This window comes from Heterocephalus glaber, unplaced genomic scaffold (genome assembly GCF_053883595.1).
Source record: "Heterocephalus glaber isolate CG9 unplaced genomic scaffold, H.glaber_assembly_v1.0 deba00000347, whole genome shotgun sequence".
Lineage (NCBI taxonomy): Eukaryota > Metazoa > Chordata > Mammalia > Rodentia > Bathyergidae > Heterocephalus > Heterocephalus glaber.
The window spans coordinates 40,674,650-40,698,775 of record NW_028258143.1 but is presented as its reverse complement, the minus strand read 5'-3'; the positions used below and the strand labels follow the sequence as shown (position 1 = coordinate 40,698,775).

The 24,126-nt window shown below is 36.9% G+C and overlaps 1 protein-coding gene across 1 annotated transcript in view; it reads right to left on the bottom strand.

The window, feature by feature from the left end:
• The window catches only part of LOC147829921 (uncharacterized), a 161,863-nt gene that overhangs the window by 82,778 nt on the left and 54,959 nt on the right, over positions 1 to 24,126 (bottom strand). The window lies entirely within an intron of this gene.

Genomic DNA, 24,126 nt, shown 5'->3' with positions numbered 1-24,126 from the left:
TCCTGATTCGGGGAACTCAACATCTAACCCAGCCACCACTGTACCCCTTCAAGAAGTGGCAGGCACCTATGGTTCCATTTGGATACATGTTCCTTTTTCAATTACAGATATTCAGCAGTGCACAGAGAAACTGGGGAGATTCTCAGAAGATCCTGAAAAGTTTGCTGATGGTCTCCATAACATAACAATGGCTTTGGATCTGACCTGGCGAGATATCTGATCCCTCCTGGTTTCTTATTGCATAGCAGTAGAAAGGAAAAGGATTATAAGAGTTGCAAAACAGGCTAATGATGCAGCCTTCTCAGTGTCATCCTCTGACAATCAACCAACTGCTGTGCTATTTGGGTCACAAGAGGGACCCAAGTGGGATTATAACACAGGAGGTGGAGAAGCCAAATGAAAGTTATACATGAAAGCGTTCTTAATGAGTATGTGTCAGGGAATGCCCAAACTGGTGAACTATGATAATCTCAGTCTATTAGTAAAGGCTTTCATGAAAATCCAGTTGCTTTTCAGCTCCGACTTGAAAAGGCACTCCATAAATACACTAATTTTAGATTCTGAGTCTAGAGGTCAGATTATTTTATTAGTCAATCAGCTCCAAATATTAGGAAAAAGCTCAAGAAACTCCAACTGGGCCTACAAACTGAAATAAGTCAATTGGTCAATGTAACTTATTCAGTCATTAATAACCATGATGAAACAGAGGACAAATGAGAGCTGAAAAAGGAAAAGAGGCAGGCTAAACCCATACACACTCCATTTGGTAAAGTTCAGGACAAAGCTCATAGCTCTAGGACAAACCAAAGTAGTCCAAAGAGTAATGGAAGCAAATCAGAGTGCTTCAAGTGCAAGCAATTGGGGCACTGGGCAAAGGAATGCCCCAGAATCCCCACCTGATCCTTGTTGGGCCTGTCAGACATGGAAGAAGATCTTTGGCATTGGAGGAGGAACTGCCCTCGTTCCCACAGAGGGATGAGGCCATCCCTCACTATTGTGGCCAGAGAGGAAAGCCCAGACAGGCCATGATGGTGCCCAAGGCAGCCTGCCTGGCACAAGCACAAGATTATCAATTTTCAGAACCCTCAGGTGACTCTAGAAGTAGTGAGCAAACAAATTATATTTCCTTGCAGTACCAGGGAAACATTCAACTGTATTTTTTTTATTGGGGTGACCGTTCATCCCATTCTAAAATTGTAGGTCTTAAAGGAGTCAATTGAACAGGTTTCTTTACTCCCCACTCTGAACTGCCATTAGGAAGATTTCCTTTTCCTAGCTAGCTACCTTTAGGGTGTTACCAGAGTGTCCCATACCAATAATTGGGAAAGATGCACTTTTCCTACTTCGGGTTAGTCCAACATTCAAACCTCCACTGACCTATGTCCTAGTTGCTAGAGACTTAGGCATCCTGACCCCATGGGGCCTGATGACTCTACCAGGAGTTGATCTCCAAACATCATATGACCAAGATATGACCATCCCAGGGAACGCTGTTAAGGCCACTCCAGTAGTTATTCAGCTAAAGAACCCTAATCTTTATCCTCACAGAAAACAACATTACGTTAAGAAAGAAGCTAGACTGGGGTTAAAACCCGTTATAGATACGTTTTTGGGTATAAGGTTACTGGTGTCATGCCAGCCCCCATGCAATACATCCATTTTATTTATTTATTTTTTAAATTTTACTTTACTGGTACAATTTAGATATACAATATAATGACATTCATCATTGGAAATTTGCACCTTTACATGACATCTCTTGGTTCTTATTTTTCCCCATTCCCCTGCCTTCCCTTCAACTCCTCCATCCTGCCCTATTTATAAAGACTTTGTTTCCAATTTTTCATTTTCTCATATTAATTCCACTTCGTTTTTTCCTTTCTTCTACCCCTCCAACTTCCCCTTCCCCTTTGACCCTTTTCTTTCTATTTCACATTATCTATTATACCTTTTAGTACTTAGTTACACTTTCAGTTTCTCACACTAGAAAAACTATTCAGTATTTATACATGTATGTCCTGTTTATTTCACTTAAGAATATCACCTCTATGTGCATCCATTTAGCTATAAATGTCTCTAATTTCTCAGTTTTTATGGCTGAGTAGAACTCCATTTTATTAAAAAAAAAACCATTTTCTTTATCCAGTCTCCACTTGATGGGCATTTGGGCTGCTTCCAAGTTTTACCTATTACAAATTGTGGTGCTATGAACATGGGTACACATATATCACTGTGGTATGATTCTTTTAATTCTTTGGGGAAGATACCCAGCAGTGGAATAGCGGGGTCAAATGGGACTTCCAGTCCTAGTTCTTTGAGGTATCTCCATACTGATTTCCACAGTGGTTGTAGCAGTCTACACTCCCACCAGCAGCGGAGCAGGGTTCCTCTTTCCCCACAGCCCCGCTAGCATTGGTTATTGGTTGATTTCATGATAGCAGCCATTCTTTCTGGAGTGAGGTGGAATCTCAGTGTTATTTTCATTTGCATCTCTCGGATGACCAGTGATGTTGAAACATTTTTCACATTTATTTGCTCTTTCTGCTTCTTTGTCTGAGAAATGTCTGTTCATTTCAGATGCCCATTTTCGGATTGGGTCTTTAAATTTGAGAGGTGTGATTTTTTAAAGTTCTTTATAGATTCGAGATAATAAACCTATGTCTGAGGAACAGCAGGTGAAGATTTTTTCCCACATTGTGAGATGTTTCTTCACACTGTTGGTGGTTTCTCTTGCTGTGCAGAAGCTTTTTAATAAGAAGAGATCCCACTTGTTGATTGTTTGTGCTAGTTCTCGGGCAACTGAGGTATTGTTCATAAAATCTTTTCCTACACCAATGTCGTCAAGAGTTTTACCTAATGTCTGTTCCAGGGAATTAAGCGTTTCTATTTTAATGTTTAGGTCCTTAATCCATTTTGATTTTAGTTTAGTGCATGGTGAGAGATACAGGTCTAGTTTTAATCTTTGGCAAGTTGAAACCCGATTTTTGCAGCACCATTTATTAAAGAGGCTATCTTTCCTCCAGTGAGGGTGTTTGGCTCCTTTGTCAAAGATGAGATGGCTGAGTGTGTCTGGAGTTGTTTTGGCATCTTCTAATCTGTTCCACTGGTCCTCAGGTCTGTTTCTTTGCCAGTACCATGCTGTTTTAAACACAGTAGCTTTGTAGTACTGTTTCAAGGTGGGGATTGTTATACTCCCTGCCATGTCTCTGTTGCCTAGAATTGCTTTTGCTATTCTGGGTCTCTTCTTGTTCCAAATGAATTTCTGGATTGTTTTCTCAAGGTCCATGAAGTGTGCTGCTGGGATTTCAATTGGGATTGCATTGAATCTATATAGCAGTTTTGCAAGTATGGCCATTTTCACTATATGGATCCTTCCTACCCAGGAGCTGGGGATGTCTTTCAATTTTCTGATACCATTTTGAATCTCTCTTTTCAGAGTGCTATAGTTTTCAGAGAAGAGGTCTTTGATTTCTTTCGTTAGGTTGATTCTGAGGTATTTCAGTTTTTTGGATGGTATTGTGAAAGGAATCATTTGCCCTATTTCTGTCTCAGTGAATCTACTGTTCGTGTAGAGGAAAGCTACTGATTTTTGTGTGTTGACCTTGTATCCAGCTACTCTATTAAATTTGGTTATTAAGTCTAGAAGACTTTTGGTGGAGTTCTTGGGGTCTTCTAGATAGAGTATCATGTAATATGCAAATAATGACAATTTAACTTCTTCATTTCCTATCTTTATTCCTTTTATTTCTTTCTCTTGTCTAATTGCCATGGCTAATGTTTCCAAAACTATATCAAACAAGAGTGGTGATAGTGGACATTCATCACTTGTTCCTGATTTTAGTGTGAAGAATTTCAGTTTTTGACCATTTAGTATTATATTGGCTGTTGGGTTTTCATAGATGGCTTTTATCAGATTGAGGTAGAGACCATCTATTCCAAATTTTTGTAGGGCTTTATCATAAATGCATGTTGGATTTTGTCAAATGCTTTTTCTGCACCTATGGAGATAATCATATGGTTTTGCCCTTGGCTCCATTGATATAGAATATTACATTGATTGATTTGCATATGTTGAACCATCCCTGCATCGCTGGGAGGAATCCCACTTGGTCAGGGTGTATGATCTTCTTGATGATCTTCTGCATTCTATTTGCCAGTGTCTTAGTAAGCGTTTTTGCATCTATGTTCATTAGTGAGATTAGCCTATAGTTCTCCTTTTCGGTTGGGTCTTTCTCTGCTTTGGGGGTCAAGGTGATGCGTGCTTCCAGGAATGAATTCAGGAGTATTGCTTCCCTTTCAATTTCACGGAAGAGTTTATAAAGTAGTGGCAGTAGTTCCTCTCTAAATGTCTTTTAGAATTCAGCAGTGAGGCCATCAGGACCTGGGCTTTCCTTGGCTAGTAAATTTTTAATTACATTTTCAATTTCATTGGCTGATATTGCATTGTTTAGAATTTTTAGGTCTTCTTCATTCAACTCAGTAATTCATATGTATCTAGGAATCTGTCAATTTCTTCCGTGTTTTCCACCTTATTGGCATATAGGTTCTGGAAGTAGGTATTGATGATCCTTTGGATTTCTGCTGGGTCTGTTGTAATTTCACTCTTTTCATTCCTAATTGCATGCATTTGGGCATTTTCTTTCCTTTCTCTGAAAAGGTTGGCTAAGGGTTTGTCAATTTTGTTTATTCTTTTGAAGAACCAACTCTTGCCTTCATTAATTTTTTGTATCACTCTCTTAGTCTCCATTGCATTGATTTCTGCTCTGATCTTTATAATTTCCTCCCTTGTATGAGCTTTGGAGTTGTCTGGCTTTTCTTTTTCTAGAAGCATGAGGTTCAGCATCAGGTTGTTTAATTGGGCTCTCTCTGTTTTCCTAATATGTGCATTCACTGCTATGAATTTCCCTCCTAAGACTGCTTTCATTGTGTCCCATAAATTGCAACATGTTGTACTGTCATTGTCATGTAATTGTAGGAACTGTCTGATTTCTTCTTTAATTTCCTCTGTGACCCATCACTTATTCAGAAGTGTGTTGTTCAATTTCCATGTGTTTATGTAATTTTTGCGGTTTCTTTTGCTATTGATCTCCAATTTCATCACACTATGGTCTGATAATATACAGAGGATAAGTTCAATTCCTTTGCACTTATTTAAACACATGCTATGAGCGAGCATATGGTCTGTTTTGGAGAACAACCCGTGTGCAGCTGAAAAGGATTTTTATTCTGATTTTGTGGGATGGAACACTCTGTAAACTTCTGTTAAGTTCATTTGTTCAAGAGATCGACTGAGTTCTAGTATTTTATTAGTTATTTCTTGTCTAGTTGATGTATCTATTGGTGACAGTGGGGTATTGAGGTGCCCCACTATTATTGTGTTAGTGCATATATGACTTTTCATGTCTGTTAGTGTTTTTTTTTTATAGTTGGATGCACTAGTGTTTGGTACATAGATATTTATGATTTTCATCTCTTCCTGTTGGATTGTTCCCTTTACAAGGATGTAGTATCCTTGTTTGTCTTCTGGCCCAGAAGAAGGGGCTTCCAGGCCTCCATCCCTCCCACCACTCCCAGCCCAGAGGTAGGGGCTTCTGAGTTGCCATCCCACTGCTTCTGGTCCATAGGAAGGGGCTTCAAGGCCACCATTGCTCCCGATGCTCCCAGCCCACAGGAAAGGGCTTTTGGGTCACCATCCCTACCACTGCTCCTGGCCCATGTCCCACCTCTCCCAGGTCAGAGGAGGTAATCTGTGTGGGCACTAACAGCCCCCCCCAGTTAAAATGAGAAAACATGCAAATAAATCTCAAAACCAGACTTCCAGATCACCTACAGCAACCCCAAAGGGAAATGAGACGGAACACTCTGATACTCAACCACCTGGACCCACTTAACTGCCAACAAAAGGGGATCTGGAAAAAATGAAATCAGAAATACTTTCTCAGATAACAGGAGAAATTGTGCCCCTAGTACAAGACATGATTAATAAATCTAGAGAGGAGCTCAGGAACATGATGGAATCCCAAAATAAGAAACAAATGGAATCCATAAAACAGATGGAAATAGATTTCCAGGAGATCAAAAACTCCACCGAAAGTCTACACAGCAGAATGAGACAATGTGAGGACAGAATTTCAGATATAGAAGATAAGATTGCAATCAATGACCAGGAAAAGAAAAATTGCTTCAAAATTATAAGGGAACATGAGAAATCAATCCAGCAGCTGCTAGATGATGCAAAGAAGAATAACATAAGACTGATTGGAGTCAATGAAGAAACAGGAGAGAGTGCAGATGACATAAAAAATCTCTTCACAGAAGTAATGGCAGAAAACTTCCCAACCAGGGGAAAAGAGCTTGACATACAGATAAGTGAGGCATATAGGACTCCAAATAGCCTTGATCAAAAAAACTACACAAAGGCATATAATTGTTAAGATTCCAGAAACACAACAGAAGAACAAAGTTCTCCAAGCAGTCAGAGAAAAGAAACAAATCCCATACAAAGGAAAGCCCATGCGAATCACAGCAGACTTCTCAACACTAAACCTCAAGGCAAGAAGAGCTTGGAGTGACATATTCCAAGCCCTAAAGGAAAACAGCCTCCAACCCACATTGATGTACCCTCCAAAACTATATTTCAAATTTGATGGAGAAATAAGATACTTTAATGACAAAGAGCCCCTTAGGAACTTCGTGAATACCAAACAAGCACTCCAAAGAATTTTACACAATATCCTAGGAACAGACATTGAGGATCACAACCCCAGGAAGCAAAGGAGAATGAACCCATCTGGCATGATAAGAAATTAAATGTAAAGGGGGAGAACCCAACAAAAAGAAAAAGTCATGGCAATGACAAGTCAATATGTTTCAGTTACAACCATCAACGTTAATGGTCTCAATTCACCAATCAAAAGAAATAGACTGGCAGAATGGGTCAAGAAGCAAAATCCAACAATATGCTGCATACAAGAAACACACTTCATTCAAAAGGAAACTCATAGACTGAAAGTTAAAGGGTGGAAAACAATACTCCATGTGACAGGAACCCGAAGAAAAGCAGGAGTAGCTATCCTCTTTGCAGATCAAGTAGATTTCAAACCAACACTGTTTAAGACAGACAAAGAAGGACACTACATCCTTGTAAAGGGAACAATCCAAGAGGAAGAGATGACAATCATAAATATCTATGCACCAAACACTAGTGCACCCAACTATATAAAACAAATACTAACGGACATGAAAAGTCATATATGCACTAATACAATTGTAGTGGAGGACCTCAACACCCCACTGTCACAAATAGATAGATCAACTAGACAAAAAATAAGTAATGAAATACTAGAACTCAATCAAACTCTTGAACAAATGAACTTAACAGATGTTTACAGAGTCTTTCACCCCACAAAATCAAAATACACATTCTTATCAGCTGCACATGGGTCATTCTCCAAAACAGACCACATAATCACACATAGAACATGTTTAAGTAAGTGCAAAGGAACTGAAGTTATCCCTTGTATATTATCAGACCATAGTGTGATGAAACTGGACATCCATAGCAAAAGAAACTGGAAAAATTTGATAAACACATGGAAATTGAACAACACACTTCTGAATAACCAATGGGTCACAGAGGAAATTAAAGAAGAAATCAGACAGTTCCTACAATTACATGACAATGACAAAACAACATATCGGAATCTATGGGACACAATGAAAGCAGTCTTACGAGGGAAATTCATAGCAGTGAATACGCATATAAGGAAAACAGAACGAGCCCAATTAAACAACCTGATGCTGTATCTCAAGCTTCTAGAAAAAGAAGAGCAGGACAACCCCAAAGCTCATACAAGGGAGGAAATTATAAAGATCAGAGCAGAAATCAATGCAATGGAGACTAAGAGAAAGATACAAAAAATCAATGAAGCCAAGAGTTGGTTCTTCAAAAGAATAAACAAAATTGACAAACCCTTAGCCAACCTTGTCAGAAAAAGGAAAGAAAAGGCCCAAATCCATGCAATTAGGAATGAAAAGGGTGAAATTACAACAGACCCAGCAGAAATCCAGAGGATCATCAATACCTACTTCCAGAACCTATATGCCAATAAGATGGTCAACACAGAAGAAATGGACAGATTCCTAGACACATATGAATTACCAAAGTTGAATGAAGAAGACCTAAAAATTCTGAACAACCCATTACCAACCAATGAAATTGAAAATGTAATTAAAAACTTATCAACTAAGAAAAGCCCGGGCACTGATGGCTTCACTGCTGAATTCTACAAGACTTTTAGAGAGGAACTGCTGCCACTGCTTTATAAACTCTTCAATGAAATTGAAAGAGAAGAAATACTCCCAAATTCATTCCTGGAAGCAAGCATCACCTTGATCCCCAAAGCAGAGAAAGACCCAACCGAAAAAGAGTACTATAGCCCAATCTCACTAATGAACATAGATGCAAAAATCCTTAATAAGATAATGGCAAATAGAATGCAGAAGATCATCAAGAAGATCATACACCCTGATCAAGTGGGATTCATCCCAGGGATGCAGGGATGGTTCAACGTACGCAAATCAATCAATGTCATACACTGTATCAATAGAGCCAAGGACAAAAACCATATGATTATCTCCATAGATGCACAAAAGGCATTTGACAAAAACCAACATGCATTTATGATAAAAACCCTACAAAAAATTGAAATAGATGGTCTCTACCTCAAACTGATAAAAGCCATCTATGAAAAACCAACAGCCAATATCATACTAAATGGTCAAAAAATGAAATTCTTCACACTCAAATCAGGAACAAGACAAGGATGTCCACTATCACCACTCTTGTTCAATATAGTTCTGGAAACATTAGCCAAGGCAATTAGACAAGAGAAAGAAGTAAAAGAATAAAGATAGGAAATGAAGAAGTCAAACTGTCATTATTTGCAGATGACATGATACTCTATATAGAAGACCCCAAGAACTCCACCAAAAGTCTTCTAGACTTAATAACCAAATTCAATCAAGTAGCTGGTTACAAGGTTAACACACAAAAATCAATAGCTTTCCTCTACACAAATGACAGACTCACTGAGGGAGAAATACAGCAAATAATTCCTTTCACAATACCATCCAAAAAACTGAAATACCTAGGAATCATCCTAACAAAAGAAATCAAAGACCTCTTCTCTGAAAACTATGGCACTCTGAAAAGAGAGATTGAAGAGGATATCAGAAAATGGACAGACATCCCCAGCTCCTGGGTAGGAAGGATCAATATAGTGAAAATGGTCATACTTCCAAAACTGCTATATAGATTTAATGCAATTCCAATTGAGATCCCAGCAGCATACTTCATAGACCTTGAGAAAACAATCCAAAAATTCATTTGGAACAAGAAGAGACCCAGAATAGCAAAAGCAATTCTAGCTAACAGAGACATGGCAGGGGGTATCACAATCCCCAACCTGCAACTCTACTACAAAGCTACTGTGATAAAAACAGCATGGTACTGGCAAAGAAAGAGACCTGAGGACCAGTGGAACAGATTAGAAGATGCCAAAACAACTCCAGACACACTCAGCCATCTCATCTTTGACAAAGGAGCCAAACACCCTCACTGGAGGAAAGATAGCCTCTTTAATAAATGATGCTGCAAAAATTGAGCTTCAACTTGCCAAAGATTAAAACTAGACCTATATCTGTCACCATGCACTAAACCAAAATCAAAATGGATTAAAGATCTAAATATTAAAATAGAAACTCTGAACCAGTTGGAACAGAGGATAAGTAGAACCCTTGAAGACATCAGTGTAGGAAAGGATTTTATGAACAAAACCTCAGTTGCCCATGACCTAGCACAAACAATCAATAAGTGGGATCTCTTCTTATTAAAAGGCTTCTGCACAGCAAGAGAAACCACCAGCAGTGTGAAGAGACAACCCACAATGTGGGAAAAAATCTTCACCTGCTCTTCCTCAGACAAAGGTCTACTATCTCGAATCTATAAAGAACTTAAAAAGATCAGACCTCCCAAATTTAAAGACCCAATCTGATAATGGGCATCTGAAATGAACATCCATTTCTCAGACAAAGAAGTAGAAATAGCAAATAAATACATGAAAAAATGTTCAACATCACTGGTCATTCAAGAGATGCAAATTAAAACAAAGCTGCGAATCTACTTCACTCTAGAAAGAATGGCTGCTATCATGAAATCAACCAATAACAAATGCTGGCGGGGTTGTGGGGAAAGAGGAACCCTGTTCCACTGCTGGTGGGAGTGTAGACTGATGCAACTACTGTGGAAATCAGTATGGAGATACCTCAAAGAACTAGGACTGGAAGTCCCATTTAACCCCACTATTCCACTGCTGGGGATCTTCCCCAAAGAATTAAAAGAATCATACCACAGTGATATATTTGCACCCATGTTCACAGCAGCACAGTTTGTAATAGCTAAAACTTGGAAACAGCCCAAATGCCCATCAACTGGAGACTGGATAAAGAAAATGTTTTTTTTTATAAAATGGAGTACTACTCAGCCATAAAAAATGAGAAATTAGGGACATTTATAGCTAAGTGGATGCACATTGAGGCAATACTCTTAAGTGAAATAAATAGGACACACATGAGTAAATACCAAATAGTTTCTCTGGTGTGAGAAACTGAAAGTGTAAATAAGGACTAAATGTATAATAGGTAATGTGAAATAGGAAGAAAAGGGGCAAAGGGGAAGGAAGTGGGAGGGCTAGAGGAAAGGATAGAAGGGAATGGGATTAATCTGAGAAAATGGAAAAATAGGAAACAAATCTTTGTAAATAGGGAGGAATGGAGGGGTTGAAGGGAGGGCTGGGCAAGGGTGAAAAATAAGAACCAAGAGAGACTATGTAAAGGGGCAAATTTCCAATGATGAATCTCATTATATTGTACACCTAAAATGTACCAATGATTAGAATGAATAATCGAAAATGTAAAATAGGAAGAAAAGGTCCAAAGGGGTAGAGGGAGTGGGAGGGGCAGGGGAAAGGCAAGAAGGGAAAGGAAAAATGATGAGAAATGGTAAAAATGGAAATAAAGTCTTTGTAAATAGGGAAGGGTGGAGGGCATGAAGGGAGGGCTAGGAATGGGGAAAAAATAAGAACCAAGATGCATTATGTAAAGGTACAATTCCCAATGAGAAATGTAATGGTGTTCTATACCTACAATGTACCAATAAAAGAATTTAATTTAAAAAAATTATGGTTATAACTGCTACGTATTGACTTATCATTGTCATGACTTTTTCTTTTCATTGGATTCTCCCCCTTTGTGTTTAATTTCTTGTCATGCCTAATGGATTCATTCTGCTGTGCTTCCTGGGGTTGTGATCCTCATTGTCTTTTCCTAGGGTAGTATCTAAAATTATTTGGAGTGCTGGTTTGGTATTCATGAAGTTCCTAAGGTGCTCTTTGTCATGAAAGTATCTTATTTCTCCATCAAGTTGGAAAGATAGTTTTTCAGGGTACATCAATCTGGGTTGGAGGCTGTTTTCCTTTAGGGCTTGGAATATGTCACTCCAAGCTCTTCTTTCCTTGAGGCTTTGCGTTGAGAAGTCTGCTGTGATTGTGATGGGCTTTCCTCTGTATGTGATTTGTTTCTTTTCTCTAATTGCTTGTAGAACTTTGTTCTTCTGTTGGGTTTCTGGAATCTTAACTATTATATGCCTATGTATAGATTTTTTTTGTTCAAGGCTATTTGAAGTCCTATATGCCCTGTGAGGCCATTTTAAGATGGGAGGGAGAGTTTACCTATATTTCAGTGCAGTTAAACAACATACCTTGAATTTTCATTCAAAGTGATAATTTATGTTTTCATTTTTTCCCCTATTTGCATTGTGACCCTTTGAATTTTTAACCAGAAGGACAAAAGCAGTGGAAGATCTTTTAAAATGAGTCACTGAAATATCTATGATGGTCTGTTCTCCCTCCTGCCTCTTTCTACTTCTAGTATGTTGGGTGAAGTTGAATTTGTATAATGTCCACAGGACAACTTCAGCACCAATCTTCAGAATTAAGCTTAAGTTTAGAAGCTTTTGTGGTATATCACGTACCACATTGAAAAAAAAAGTTACCAATGTCTACTTTGAAAGGCTTTAATATTTTTTTAAATAGGGTCAGTTTCTTCTTTTTCTATGAAAATGGCAAAATATTGCCACTTAATATCCCCATTTCAAGTAATTTGCACAAATACCTGACAGATTAAGGTGCATGTATTGATAATTCAGTTTTCAAAAAGATATTCTTTGAAAATATTTTATAACTTATGTATTCCAAACTGTCTGCAATAAATACATTCCTTGGATAATTCCTTTCAATTTTCCACCTTCCTTTTCAAGTGAAATCATGTACAATATGTTCAAAATGGCAGGGAAGAATCATGCGATTTATGCATGTAAATGCAGCATTGCTGTTCAGAAAGGACAGAATATGTTTAAGATCTATTTATATTCTGGGAAAGCTTTGAATTTGTATATATTATGTGCACAGAAAATAATTCATTATGAGCATATCTCATGCTGTGTGCCAAACCAAGTGACCTTTTGATACTGATGTCATACCTATTCTCATTAGTAGAAGCTAACTATACCAAAAGGACCAAAAACTGATGCCAAGAATGCATGGAATGGTTTCAATGGAGCATAATGGCACAACTGTTTTATGGAAGAAAATTGAAAAGATCTAGAGAACAGGAAAAGGGTGTGGTGTCTGTAAAAATGAAAAACTTTATTCATAGATTCAAATTTATGCTTAAAATAAATTGGATGAGATATATCATTCTCCATTTTCAGGCAAAAGTTAGAAACTAGTTAAATAGTGATAGAACTTTCAGTATAATCTGACAAATCTAGAATTTTCTTTTCTGCCATGTGAAGTATTCTTATCACCAGTTCTTTCTTCTACAGCAGATAAAAATAATATTCTACTTTTTTTAGCCAGTGTTTTTGAAAAGTTTCCTTTTCATTTTCTTTTTAAGACTTCATGTTGCTAATCATCACATTGCATTATATACTTGCCATTTCCCTCATAATCTGGAGGGTTTTGTTGATAGTTTATTACTGTGAATAACCCACTATGACAGACAACTGGAGGAAAATTTTTGTCCAAGTGATATTTTAAAACATTTATTTTATCTTCCCATAAGATTGTTATATTTTCTTTTTTTTCTATAACCCTAATTAAACCTTCCATTGAAAACCAGTAGGTAGTTCTAACATTTACTATCAGTATATAAATACTAGTCCCTCATAGCCTTCTGAATGATATAATTTCATGACATCATTGTCACTCCAAAGACTCTTTGCTGTATTAAGTTTAAATAACAGTGCCTTTCTTATGTCATCAGTCACTTAGTTTGTTTCATAATTTTCAGTTCAGATTGATTTTTTACGGTACCTCTCCTCTACTTATTTTAATGGTCCCTTTCCAACTCTTTTTATTACTTGTAAACTATTTTATTATTCCCAAAGGCTCCTGACTTCCTGTTTGAATTTGCCTAGTTTTTATCATTTGTGGACTAATACTTTCATATTTACCACACTTCCAGCACTTACCACAGATTCTTCTTGGAATCATTTTCCCAAACAGCTTCATGATTTGCACTGGTTGCTTTCTAGACCTGATGTTGTCTTAGGGCCTTCCTTTGCTGTGAACTTGGATTGGACGAATCTAATTCTGGGATCTTTCATCCTTCCTTTGACTACTTCCCCCCCCCCTTTTTTTTTTTGCTGCAATGCATTTTCTTTCTTTTTTATTTTTTTGCTGCAATGCATTTTCAAATAACTATTTCTGAAAAGATGTATGGGATGAAATGTTCTGGGATTTTATAGGTATGAAAATGTGTTTTATTCTGCTCTCCTCTCTAATTGAGAGGTTGACTTAGTGCAAAATTCTAGGCTGAAAATAACTTTCTTAGAACTTCTTAACATAATAAAAGGAATGTATTCTAAAATACCCACTACTAACATCTTACTCAGTATTGAAAGACTGAAATCTTTCTTCTTAAGAACTGGAACAAGCCAAGATTCTCTGCGTTTGCCATTTCTATTTAACTTTGTTCTGGAAATTTTAGCCAGAGAAATTAGAAAAGAAAATGAATTAAAAGCCATACATATGGCAAAAGAATAGAGAAAACTATCTATTCACAGATGACATGATCTTATACATAAGGAATCCTAAAAACATTTCCTAAAATTATTGGAGCTAATAAATGAATTTTGCAATGTTGCAGGATACAAGATCAACACAGACAATTTAGTTGTATTTCTGTACATTAGCAATGAACAATCCAAAAATGAAATGAGGTAAATAATTCCACTTATAATATCATCCAAAAGAATAAAATATAGTACTTAGGAATAAATTTAACTGAGAAAGAGAAAGACCTATGCACTGAAAACTACAAAATATTGCTAAAAGAAATTAAGAAGAACTAAATGAATGGAAAGACATATTTTACCATAGATTAGAAGAATTTATATTCTTGAGGTGGCAAGACTATTCAAAGCAATTTAAAGATTTATTACAATGCTTATCAACATTCCTAAAGTCTATTTTTTCTATAAATGGAAAAGCAATCCTCAAATTCATATGAAATTTCAAGAGACCTTAAATAGCCACGAACAATATTGAGAAAGAATATAATCAGAGTACTCACATTTCCCAATTTCAAATTTTTCTACAAAGCCACAGTAATCAAAACAGTGTGATACTGGTACAAGGATAGACACATAGACCAGTGAAAAAGAATTATGAGTCTAGATATAAATTCATAAATCTATGGTCAATGAATCTCAAGAAGAGTATCAAGACCATTAAATAGAATAAAAGTCTCTTAAACAAATTGTGCTGAGATAACTGAAATTCCACATTGAAAAGATCAAAGTTAGATTCTTACTTCACTTTATATTCCATATGCAAAAGAATGAAGTTGGACTCTTACTTCATAGGCAAAAATTAATTCAAAATAGATCAAAGACATAAATGGGGGTAAAAATTATAAAACTCTTAAAGGAAAGCATAAGTGTATAAAGAAGGGTAAAATCTGAATCATTTGTAGGAAAATGGATGCACTTTAGACCACAATATTCAGTGAAAGAAATCAGATACACAAACTTAAATTTCACATGGTTTCTCTTACGTGAGAAACCCAAATTATAAAGGCAGAGCAAAATAAAAGACAGGTTATAGTAAATGAGGAGATAGATTGTTTTACAAAAGGGGAGAGGGCCAAGATATGGAGGGAGGTATAGGGGAAAGAAAAGGGATATAAAAAGAATTAAGATGTGGTATGTAAATATACCAACTTCCCATGATGAATGTAATCATTAATCTTGCAAACATGTACTAATAAAAATTAAAACTACAAAAATAGGGCTAAATCTTGATACTTCAGCTCTGGTAAAGGTTTCTTTGATATGGCACCAAAAGCAAGTAACAAAAGAAAAAATAGTTAAACTGGATTTCAACAAAATTAAAAAGTTGAATGCATCAAAGTACACTATTGAAAGTGAAAAGACAACTCAAGAATGAGAAAATATTTGTAAGTCATAAATCTGACAAAGGTCTAGCATCCAGAATACATAAAGAATTTTTACAACTCAACAACCAAAAGATCATCAACTAAATTTAAAAATAGGGCAAGTAGGAGCCAGACACCATGGTGCATACCTGTAATCCCAGCTCTTTAGGAGGCTGAGGTAGGAAGATTGCAAGTTTGAGCTCAATCTGGGCAACTTAGTGACTTAGCAAGACCTTGTCTCAAAATGAAAAATAAAAAACTGCTGGGAATGTAGCTCAGTGCAAGAGTGCTGGGTTTAACCCCTAGTACCACCAAAAAAAAAAAAAAAAAAAAAAAAAATCCACATAGGCCTAACAATGGACTTGAGTAGACATTTACTTAACAAAGCTATACAAGTTGTCAAGAAGTTCCTAAAAAGATACTTGGTGTTTAGTCATTAGAGGAATTCAAATCAAAACCACAATAAGGTATCGCCTCACACCCACAAGGTTGACCATGGTTTAAAAATAAAAGAAAGAAAGATGTGTAAAAAAAAGTGTTGGCAAGGATATGGAGAAATTGGAACCTTCAAACATTGCTGTGGTGAAGTGAAGTTTATGCTATGTTTATTTTATCAAAATTGTTTTTAAATGGGGGAGGGAGGCAAAAGTACCTGTGATGGTTGGTTTTATTTGCAAACTTGGCTGGGCTATGATGCTCAGTTATTGAATCAAAAATTAATGTATATGTTGCTGTGAAGGTATTTGTAATGTCCTTCACATCTGTAATTGATTCTAGAGTCAAATTTAAACCCTTAAATATAGGAGATTACCCTCATCAGTTTGGGTGGGCCTTATGTACTTGGACCATCTACCCACAATGCATGCAATTATGTTCTGCAACATGTACTTAAAAAATGAAAATTTGAAAAACAAAGTTCCCTTAAAGTATTGAAAGCATTCTTCCTAATCTTTAGTTGTTGAAGAGAATTTTGATGCCATTCTGATATTCATACCTTTGGAGATGTATTTATCTTTCCTTGGAGCCCTTTGTAATCTTCCTACTTTTGGTTCTGAAGTTCAACAATGAAAGGTGACTCCTGGTACTTTTTCTTTCATTGGCAAGGAAGGGAGTTTTCTGATTCAAAGTTCTATTTCTCATTTCAGTTCTGGAAGAGTCCTTATGAATTCATTTAGTTATTTTCTCTTCCCTGTTTTCTTTATTCTCTATGTCTGGCATGCTTGTTAGATAGATGGGTGACTTTCTGACTGATTTGTATGTCCTTTTATTTTTGTTTTTTTATTGTATTTTTAAAAAGAATGTCCATGATTTATCATTCTACTTTGATTTTTTCTAAATTATATTTTAAAAATTCTAGAGCTCCTTTATTCAGCAATTATTCTTTTTTCTTATTATTTTAAAAGCTGAATTTCTGATTAATTACTGTTTGTCTACTTGTTTGATTTAAGTTGTTTCCTTCCTCTAGGGACAGTTTTTTTGTTTATCATGAAAGGCAATACAAAATACCATTTTATCAGTGCAAATCTTACCTATTAATATAGGCTAACTGTAAATTTGGACAAGTTACTTAAACATATCTGCCTCAATTTCCTGGGGCATAATAGTCATATTATGCTTCTATAATTTATGTGAAGATTTAGAGAATTTGTTTATATGCATAATGATATAATACTCAGCATATAATGAGTACCTAATAAGTAAATTATTAGTTATTGATAATTATTAATATTTAATATATTATATAATTACTAATAAGTAAATTATTAGAGTTTTGTGTCACATTGCAAGATTTATTCATATGACTAATGGATCTTGGTTGCCCGTTCACATTTTTAAAAATGAGAGATTATGAAGTTGGCTTGGGAGCTCAGTTTCTATGGGTAAATTTTGCTAAGTGGAAAGCCTAGTTTTAGTGTGAGGCAGAAGTGGGCATTGAATTAAGTTAAATGAAGAGATCTTCACTATGGAGTACCAACACCCATGCCACAGTCCTCCCCTGAAAACGGGTACAATTTCAATTTGATGAATACCTCATTATTTTGTTTTTCATTAAGTGCCTGACTGCTAGCTCTTACATGGGGGAAGAGTGTGGGATGGCTCTGTTCTCATGTGTATTCAACCAGAAAGAATTCACCAACTGTTAGCTACTCTTACACCCTTGGCCCTTCTTGACTGTCTTTGCGTCCTCATCTGTCCTGAGTTCGCTGTGTTGCTTCTTTCTTTGGTTGTGACTTTTTACATGTGTCTTCTGGACTTAGTCTTTTTTTTTTAATCAATGCACATTTTCCATCAGCTTTTCCTCTTCTAGAACCTTGTAGAAATCATCTTTTAGCTACAAATCTCCCTCTACTTTTTTTTCTTCCTTCTTGTGGAATTATACTTATTTATTAAAAAATTCTTTGTTCTTAATGTGTCTTGAGGGTGAAGAGAAAAACACACATGGTCAGCCACCATTTTGAACCAAAAGCCCAGTATTTTATAAAAGATTTTGAACCCTTAATTCTGGGTTAATTCTTAAACTGAAAATATTCTCTTGAACTTCATCAATAACTTCATAATCACCAAATATGAAGAGCTGTTCTTACTTGTCCACAATAGTGACGCCATTGAATTTCTCTTTTTAAAAAACTTAAAAACAAATTAATACTGTCATTGTTTATTTTTAAATTTAGTTTATTGTGGAGAAACTGGAACATAGAAAGATTTGTGTATTATCCATAATACCATCACCCTGAGGTCATTATTATTACCTTTCATCTTTTCCCCTTAAAACACTGTTTCTTTCTCCAATTTTGACTTTTCCCATTTTACAGATTCTGCAAGATTAAAATGTGGCAGATACGCTGACAAAGAACAGACTCTGCCCATTGTAGTTGATAAAAGATTAGCACATTTGTTACTGTGGAATGGCAGGAATAGTCCAGGCACTTGTGTATGATAAGCAGTGAATTAATTGCAAACATACCCCAAGTAGCAAGTGGCAAGTGGCTGAATCTATTGAAGAATATGGAAAGTTGTGTTCAGAGCAAGTCCATGCAAGGCACAGACAGAAAAATGGATCTTAGAAGCACAGTCAGCCAGTTTATGGGATATATCTTTCACTATTTTAGATGATTGACATAGGAACTACATTTTTCTTTTAGAGACAAAGATAACCCCTCTGTTTCAGCAGTTAGGAGACTTAGTCCCCTATGATGTTATATGTCTATTTCTGCCAGTGAGTCTGTTTGGCCTGAAGGACAGCAATACTCTGGGTAAGTACCACATAGCATCACTGGCCCTTTTGAACTTCTCCCTCATTATGGATAGTTTGAAGCTCTTCCATAGAGTGTTCTGACTCTAAGTCAAGATCCTTGATGGGCTGGAACTATATTGGAGAGCAGCTTGCTTGACCACGGTGTATGCTTTAGAATTACCCTGGAAGATAGTGTCCAAGGAGACTTGATGTCCTCAGCAATGGACAACTGCTACCTGGCTTGAGAGTTTTACTGCCTCAAGGAGGTTGAAGATCTCTAATCCACATTTTATTGGAGACTGGCAACTAGTCAAAAGTCTTCTTTCTTTCCAGATGGCTGAATGTGCATGGAGGACCAGAAATATTTGGGGTAAGTATTTACACTGACCCTCTTGCCTGGGGGAAGTTAGACAGCCTGAGCGAGGGCAACAAGCTCTGCTTTTTGGGCAGAAGTCCCAGGGGGAAGTTCTCTTGCTTCAATGACCTAGGTAGAGCTGACTATGGCATAATCTGCCCTCCTCATGCTATCCTTTATAACTCTACTGTCATCAGTGAACCACATGTTAGCCATTCCTGTTAATGGCTGGTCTCTCAGGTCAGAGCAGCTGGCATAATTTTGGGAAAAGTTTTGTTTACATTCATGTTCTATGTGTAATTGGGAGTAGTGTGGCTGGGTTTAAACTGGTGAAGACAAACATCTGAGAAAACATCACTGAAAAATGAGAATGGCCTGATATTTAATGAGCCTTTCTTCAGTCATCCACAGATGTCCCTTGGGTTCTGACAGAGCCTTAACCTGGTATTGGGTTAGAACTAAGAGCTCTTATTACAAGGTTATCTAAGAGACTTCCTGGACTAAGAGTACCATAGTGGCTATTGCTCACAGGCAACTAGTTCAGCCCTATATTACTCCATTGAGTCACTTGGAAAAGTAAGTAACCGGTTAGTTTTTCTGGCCCAGATGCTGAGTAAGCATTCTTATGGCTACTCCTTGTTTCTCAGCCAGAAAGAGAGAAAAAGGCTTGGTTAAGTCTGGGATTTCTAATGCTGGTGCCTGCGTAGAGGCCTGTTTTAAAGCTTTAAATATCTCTTGAGTGGCTGCTGTCCATTTTAAGGGTTTAGTTTCTGGTCCTCTAGTTGCCTCATAAAGGGGTTTGGCTATTACTCCAAAATGGGGTATCTATATGCTACAGAAACTTGCCATTCCCAAGAAAGCCCCCAACTGTTGTTTAGACTCTGAAGGGCCAGAATGGAAAATTGCTTCTGTTCTTTAGAGGACAAATGTCTTTGTCCTGGAATTAAAACATATCCTAGATAAGTCACCTTTTGTTGAAAGATCTGGGCATTATATTAGGATACCTTGTAACCCCTTTTTGCTAGAAAACTGAGTCTTAATGGTGTGTTTTTTATCAGAAAACTCCTTTGTGGGGCTACTAATGAGGAGGCCATCCACATAATAGAATAGGCCTCCCCCTTTGAACTTTAAATCTCTCAGGTCTTGGGCCAAAGCTCATGGAAACAGGTGTGAACTATCTCTAAAACACTGAGGCAAGGCACTCCAAGTATACTATTGGCAAAGACCTGTTCGGGGATCTTCACATTCAAAGGCTGAGTTAGGATCCACATGGATAGAAAAGAAGGCATCTTTACCTATGGTAAAAGAGTATATGGATCTGTTACTAATGGGTGAATAGGTACCATTGCCCCATTGATGACTCTGAGATCTTGTACTAGGGGATATTTGCCCAATGGCTTAATGACTGGTAAAATGGATGCATTGGGTTCCACCACTCCCAGCCCAAAGGAAGGGGCTTCCAGGCTGCCACTCCACTGCTCCCAGCCCAGAGGAAGGAGTTTCCAGGAAGCCTTTCCACCACTCCCAGCACAGAGGAGGAGAGCCGGGCGGGCACCAACAGAACCCTCCCCTCATCAAAATGAGAAGACACATAAACAAGTCTCAAAACCAGACTTCCAGATCACCTACAGCAACCCCACAGGCAAAAGAGATGGAACACTCTCATACTCAACCACCTGGACTCCCTGAACCAGCAACAAAAGAGGATCTGAAAAAATGAAATCAGAAATAATTTCTCAAAAAACAGCAGAGATTGTGCCCATAGAAGACATGATTAATAAATCTACAGAGGACAAAGATAAAAAAAAATAGAGTAGCTGAGGAACATGACAGAATCCCAACATAGGAAACAAATGGAATCCATAAAACAGATACAAACAGATTTCCAGTAGATTAAAAACTCCATTGAAAGTCTACAGAGCAGAATGAGCCAATGTGAGGACAGAATTTCAGATATAGAAGATAATATTACAATTAGTGACCAAAAAAGAAAAATTGCTTCAAAATTGTAAGGGAACATGAGAAATCAATCCAGCAGCTGCTAGATGATGCAAAACATAAGACTGACTAGAGTCTATGAAGAAATAGGAGAGACTGGAGATGACATTAAAAAAAACTGTTCACAGAAGTAATGGCAGAAAACTTCTCAAGCAGGGGGAAAGAACTTGACATACAGGTAAGTGAGGCATATAGGACTCCAAATAGCCTTGATCAAAAAAAATCTACAAATAGGGATATAATTATTAAGATTCCAGAAACTCAACAGAAGAACAAAGTTCTACAAGCAGTCAGAGAAAAGAAACAAATCACATATAAAGGAAAGCCTGTCAAAATCACAGCAGATTTCTCAATGCAAACCCTCAAGGAAAGAAGAGTTTGAAGTGACATATTCCAGGTCCTAAAGGAAAACAGCCTCCAACCTAGATTGATGTACCCTGAAAAACTATCTTTCCAAATTGATGGAGAAATAAGATACTTTCATGACAAAGAGCACCTTAGGAACTTCATGAATACCAAACCAGCACTCCAAAAAATTTTAGATACTATCCTAGGAACAGACAATGAGGATCACAACCCCAGGAAGCACAGCAGAATGAATCCATTAGGCATGACAAGAAATTAAACACCAAGGGGGAGAACCCAATGAAAAGAAAAAGTCATGACAATGATAAGTCAATACGTAGCAGTTATAACCATCAATGTTAATGACCTCAATTCACCAATCAAAAGAAATAAACTGGCAGAATGGGTCAAGGAGCAAAATTGAACAATATGCTTCATACAAGAAACACACTTAATTCAAAAAAAAAATTCATGGATTGAAAGTTAAAGGGTGGAAAACAATACTCCACGTGACAGGAACCCTCAAAAAAGCAGGAGTAGCTATCCTCTTTGCAGATCAAGTGGATTTCACAACAACACTGATTAGGAGAGACAAAGAAGGACACTACATCCTTGAAAAGGGAACGATCCAACAGGAAGAGATGACAATCATAAATATCTATGCACCAAACACTAGTGTGCCCAACTATATAAAACACACACTAACAGACAGGAAAAGTCACATATGCTCTAATAAATAGTGGTGGGGGACCTCAATACCCCATTGTCACAAATAGATAGATCAACTAAACAAAAAATAAGTGATGAAATACTAGAACTCAGTCAAACTCTTGAAAAAATAAACTTAATAGAAGTTTACAGAGTGTTCCACCCTACAAAATCAGAATAAAAATACTTTTCAGCTGCACACGGGTTGTTCTCTAAAATAGACCATATACTCGCTCATAGAACAAGTTTAAGTAAGTGCAAAGGAATTGAAGTTATCCCCTGTATATTATCAGACCATTGTGTGATGAAATTGGAGATCAATAGCAAAAGAAACCGCAAAAATTACATAAACCCATGGAAATTAATCAACACACTTCTGAATAACCAATGGGTCACAGAGGAAATTAAAAAAGAAATCAGACAGTTCCTACAATTACATGACAATGAAAATACAACATATCGCAATCTATGGGACACAATGAAAGTAGTCTTAGGAGGGAAATTCATAGCAGTAAATACATATATTTGGAAAACAGAGAAAGTTCAATTAAACAACCTGATGCTGAGCCTCAAGATTCTAGAAAAAGAAGAGCAGGACAACCCCAAAGCTCATACAAGGGAGGAAATTATAAAGATCAGAGCAGAAATCAATGCAATGGAGACTAAGAGAAAGATACAAAAAATCAATGAAGCCAAGAGTTGGTTCTTTGAAAGAATAAACAAAATTGACAAACCCTTAGCCAACCTTAACAGAGAAAGAAAAGAAAATCCCCAAATCCATGCAATTAGAAATGAAAGGGCTGAAATTACAACAGACCCAGCAGAAATCCAAAGGATCATCAATACCTACTTCAAGAACCTATACGCCAATAAGATGGAAAACATGGAAGAAATTGAGAGATTCCTAGATAGGTATGAATTACTGAGTTGAATGAAGAAGACCTAAAAATTGTAAACAATGCAATATCAGCCAATGAAATTGAAAATGTAATTAAAAATTTCCCAACCAAGAAAAGCCCAGGTCCTGATGGCCTCACTGCTGAATTCTAAAAGACATTTAGAGAGGAACTACTGCCACTACTGTATAAACTCTTCCGTGAAATTGAAAGGGAAGCAATACTCCTGAATTCATTCCTGCAAGCAAGCATCACCTTGATGCCCAAAGCAGAGAAAGACCAAACCAAAAAAGAGAACTATAGGCTAATCTCACTAATGAACATAGATGCAAAAATCCTTACTAAGATACTGGCAAATAGAATGTAGAAGATCATCAAGAAGATCATACACCCTGACCAAGTGGGATTCCTCCCAGCGATGCAGGGATGGTTCAACATATGCAAATCAATCAATGTAATACGCTATATCAATAGAGCCAGGGACAAAAACCATATGATTATCTCCATAGATGCAGAAAAAGCATTTGACAAAATCCAACATGCATTTATGATTAAAAACCCTACAAAAATTTGGAATAGATGGTCTCTACCTCAATCTGATAAAAGCTATCTATGAAAAACCAACAGCCAATATAATACTAAATGGTCAAAAACTGAAATTCTTCACACTAAAATCAGGAACAAGTGATGGATGTCCACTATCACCACTCTTGTTTGATATAGTTTTGGAAACATTAGCCATGGCAATTAGACAAGAGAAAGAAATAAAAGGAATAAAGATAGGAAATGAAGAAGTCAAATTGCTATTATTTGCAGATGACATGATACTCTATCTAGAAGACCCCAAGAACTCCACCAAAAGTCTTCTAGACTTAACCAAATTTAGTAGAGTAGCTGGATACAAGGTCAACACACAAAAATCAATAGCTTTCCTCTACACGAACAGTAGACTCACTGAGACAGATACAGGGCAAATGATTCCTGTCACAGTACCATCCAAAAAACTGAAATACCTCGGAATCAACCTAACG